Here is a 4,698-nt window from a genome sequence, read left to right on the forward strand (position 1 = left end):
GTTTAAAATTTTGAAGACATTTTGGGAGCAACGTCTTGGAATTCAAGTGACAAAATGCTACCTTTGTCTCATTCCTGTTTTTCTTCTCTGAATATTAAACATTTATTTCTGCAAGTCGCTCATCTTTTGAGAGCAGAGAGGAAAGTGAAGACACACTCTAGTCACAGCCACATGTTTCCTGCTGCAGGCTAGGAACACGAACAGTAGAGTGCAGGTTCTAAAACAAAAATGTGTGGGTTGCATTGTCAACGTGGGTGAATTCAGCAGTGTGTGAATGTTTGACAGTCACTTTCCTGTCAAGCTCTGCGGCTTCTTCTCTCAGCTGCAGCAGGAGGTTCCTGTCTGTGTCGGCCATATTGTCCTCACTACTGTGGGTAGTGTTCACTGGACACAATCAGAAGGAGAGGAGGCAGGTTGGCAGGCCCCGACAATGCAGCACAGCCACTCCCCCATTCAGGGGTCTCCTCTTTCACAATTAACGGGTCATAATTGCAGATAAAAGCCACCCTTTCACTCCTCCTTCACCCCCTGCTTACTCTCTGTTTTTGGACAGGCCATGCTAGCTTAGGCAGCAGGAAGAGCAGGCTACTCATGGTCAACGAGGCCTGCACTGAGCCCAGCCCCAAACTGGACGAGCCAAGCATGACATGTGACACTACAGTGCACAGCTGGAGAAACGGGAAATGCACTTCATAAAGAAGGGATTTGAGGTATGGTGTTTGGAGGGGGGAGGGGGGGGGGTGAGGGGGAGGAAGGTTTGCAATCTAAGGGGCACAGTTTCAGACTTTTAGCTTGTTTTTATGTTGGTGTGTACAGCTGAGGATTCAAGCTGAGGCTGTGAACCTGCTGTCAGCTGTACAGTTGGCTGACCGGGCGTTCAGTCCCTGTAGAGCTGTGGAGTTACTGGAATCAGGGACCAATCAGAGCAGCACAGCATCAAATCATCTGAATTCAACTTTCCCCTCCTTTTAGCTTCCAGTGATTTAGAGTCATTAACACTGCAGTGATGTGTAATTTTGTGTAGCGCTGTTTTCAAATCATAATCAAGAAAATTAGTCTCATTTGCACAGCTGTAAAACTGTCATGTCACAGCATTGTTTTCAGGGAGGAGCAGCTATAAACTCCCCCACTGGGGTTTGCAGCTTCCAGCAGCTTTGTGCAACTCTGCAGATGGCCAACACACAGAACCTGTCAGCAAGCACACATGAATCTGACCCCAGTCCGAGGCCCTTAACCCATCTCCCCACATTACCTCCAATCAGGCCTGACCAATCAATACTGACTATCCCTGAGGAGCTGCTGCTGTGGCGACATTTGCCTATTGTCTGAGAGTTTCATTCTTTTCTAAAGGGGAGATGGAAATTATCTGCGACTGCACAGCTGAGCTTGTCACAACCACACAACGAAAGCAGCTCACAGTCTACTTTTTTTCTATTTCTGCTATCCCGCTGCCTTCAACAAACTAATGTGTGCAAACAGCAGTGCCGGCTCTTTTGTCGATGGATGCCCTGTAGAACCAGGTGGTCTCTTTGGCTATTGAGGGAAGGAAGGAGGGCGAGGTCAATGGCAGCCAAGAGTGAATGGGTCACCTAGGTGGAAACAAGAGCAACCCCTGTGGCGTGCAGATAAAAAGAGGAGCAACCATCCAGAACTGCCCCCATCATGGACAGGAGCAGTAGTCTGACTCCTAGAACCAATGGAGGGGTGTGTGTGTGAGGGGGGGATGTGGGTCGGGCAGACTCACCTTCTAGATAAGCACAGTTCATACATGGTGTGTTATCAAGAGCAGCCATTACTGGCGCTCCTTTCAAAGACGTGTCCGTTCGACAAGACAGAGTTCTTACCACGCTCACACACTCCCATAATGCTCTCTGCAACATGTTCCTATACTCATGGTTCAATTCAAAGGGGGAGCTACAGCATGAACCCTGCCAGGACTTGACAGCAAGCCGAGCCCACGACACGACAGCAAAACCACACGCACGGCAATTACTTTATGTATCAAAGCCCCTTCATAGGCAATGGGGCTAAACTCAATATGAAGAGAGTGACAAGCGGCACAGACTGACAGGACCAGACATGGACCGCAGTCAGCGAGAGTTAGGAGTAAATACTAAACCTCATTTAACCAAAGTAGAGAGGAGTTTAAACTTGCTGCTTACTTAAAAGGAAGACAAAAAAAATCCTACGATAAATCATTAAATGAATGTATATTCATGAATATCCTGCACTAGAGTGCAATGTTTACACTAGTGACTCCATCACAGAATTCCTTCTTTGTAGAATTCAGAAAATCTGTTGCAAAGCCTCAATAAGTTTAACAGGTTATCATTCAAGTTTGGCTAAAACGGCAATGGATCGTTTTACTTTAAGTTCTAATGTTAAAACTTTAAACTTCATTCAAACAAATGTGTTAAATTGACTTGTCTAGTAATGTTAAGTAATGTTAGTAAGGCTAGATAACCGCAGTCACCCTCTCACCACACCTACACAGGTGTAAACACAAAAAATGAGAAATAATCAAACAAAGTTCTGACTCACATTCAGTTCCACTGACCTGTTGGGCCTTTGTACGAGTGCATGTGTGTGTGTAGGGCCCGTTCATGCATGACCTCACAGTGAAAATCCGGACCTCCACACACACAGAAGGAGCCTGATGGGTGTGTTTGTCTCCAGCACAAATAAAAACGGTCAGAGTGCATCAGAAATCAACCAAAACACTTGTTTTCACCACCTCCATTCAATCACCACCACCTCTCCCTATGTCTCCCACTCCCAGGTGGAGATCCAACGTTAAATTAAGTTGATGCAACTCCACGCAGCCACCAAGGGATGTGCAGAACGTGCAACAGAGCGGAGTGAGTTGCTACACGGTACACACAAATAACAGTCTGCCGTCCTGTCTTCCTCTAGAACTCTCATACAATTTGACCGTTCAAAAAGTCCCGTGGGAGTTATGTATGTTCATACTCGGGGACTTCAATAGTTCAAATTTGTAGGATCACTAAAAGTCATACTGTTATTTCCCTTTTCTCATATTTGCATAAAATGAACTAGTAGGTTGTTTTTGACTTAATGAAACTGCCCACAGCAGCTGTTTCTGCAAGTTTTCTGTTGAAAAAAAAAACTGCACAGATTTCACAGCATTAAAACCACATTTTCTGTTGAGTAAATGCAAAAATACTTCATAGAATCATAGAAAGAAAACATTTTACCACATACTATTTCAGAAAACCGGAAGGTTAAAAAAAATGCCCTTGTGTGTTTTCTGTGTATCAAAGTCCACTTTAGGTGGAAATGACTTCAGTGGATTTTAGCCTAACAGTACAAATGCTTCAGTTTTATCTCCACAATAAAAACCTTGAGTCATGACTTCTATACGAGGTCAAAAACATTTCAACATTTCAACATTTCATGCTTAAATACTCGAACACAGCAAGTTTTTTCACAAGGTCAAAAACGTACTACATTTCATGCTTAAATATACTACTATAATACTCGAACACAGCAAGTTTTTTCACAGTTCACTATTGGGTCTAAGAAATAAAGAGTTGGAATTGCTGCTGTTTGGTGAAAGTGGAGTTAAATAACAGACTTAAAGCTGAAGAGCCCGCAGTAAATCTCTGATTCTATCAGCGCACTCTTTATTTTTAATCCTGCCAACACTGGGCTCTGTCTCTTTCTTTTTTTCATTATGTCCAACATTGCTGGGGCCCCTGTTAGGACTTGCATATTTAATGCACAAAATAGGAGCAACGGGTCCAATCCCTTAAACCCTGATGCATTTTAAAGAACTTTAAGCTTTAGTTTTTTATTATTATTATTATTTATTTTTATTTGAAAGTTGGGGCACGACACAAGATGCGCTAAACGTTTTATTCTTAAATTTAGAAAGTTTGAAAAGAAGTTTAAAAAATGGCGATGTGTACTATTTAATGCAACCCAGTCAGGTTTAGGAATAAAAACGTTAATTTGTAATATTTATAAGAATTACTTCACCAAGAAGAGACATTTCGAAAATAAATAATGTTTTATTTTGTTGATTTATTTCGATGACAGGCGTGCGTTCTTCTGTGAGCCGCAGCCATTAAAGTTCTGCGCCTTAAACGACTGCGTTGTGATGTAAATGACCGGGATAATGTTATTTTATAGATGTTAAACCGTTTTGTTGCCTGTTTTGTTTCACACTTTTGTTCTGCAGAATCCCTGCTTTCGTGCAGCGTCTGGAGAGACTGAGAAGCTGTGAAGGCCTGCAGGCTCCACGGATATAAGAAAGGACAGGACGACTGCAGAAACTTCAAGCTCTTTTATCACTACAAAAATATAAAAAATAATCTATTTAAAATATATGTTTTTATATTTTAATTATTGGCAATGTTTCTGAAAGGCCCGGAGAATTTGTAAGATTGTGATTTAAATTCCAGGCTCAGATTTGCTCAAACTGTGCCGTCAGGTCCGACTCACTACACGAGTCACGAGTCAAACAAAAACTACCAACAAAAACAACTGCTTGTTGTTGCTTTTGATATAATCGTGTAAACGGAATAATAGTTTAAAAAATACAAATGTTTTTAAAAAGAAAAATGTGTTTGTAAAGTTCCAAACACACGAAGCCCGACGCGTCACCGCCGAGGTGCAGTGTTGCGCTGCGTCCAACAGAGATCACTGCACATCACAGAAAACACAGCAGTGTGAACA

The 4,698-nt window shown here is 42.4% G+C and overlaps 1 protein-coding gene across 3 annotated transcripts in view; it reads right to left on the reverse strand.

Annotated features, from left to right (window-relative positions):
• hs3st3b1b (heparan sulfate (glucosamine) 3-O-sulfotransferase 3B1b) overlaps nucleotides 1–4,698 on the reverse strand; it is an 18,706-nt gene that overhangs the window by 12,595 nt on the left and 1,413 nt on the right. The window lies entirely within an intron of this gene.

The sequence above is a fragment of the Cynoglossus semilaevis genome, chromosome 8 (genome assembly GCF_000523025.1).
Source record: "Cynoglossus semilaevis isolate Cse_v1.0 chromosome 8, Cse_v1.0, whole genome shotgun sequence".
Classification (NCBI taxonomy): Eukaryota; Metazoa; Chordata; class Actinopteri; order Pleuronectiformes; family Cynoglossidae; genus Cynoglossus; species Cynoglossus semilaevis.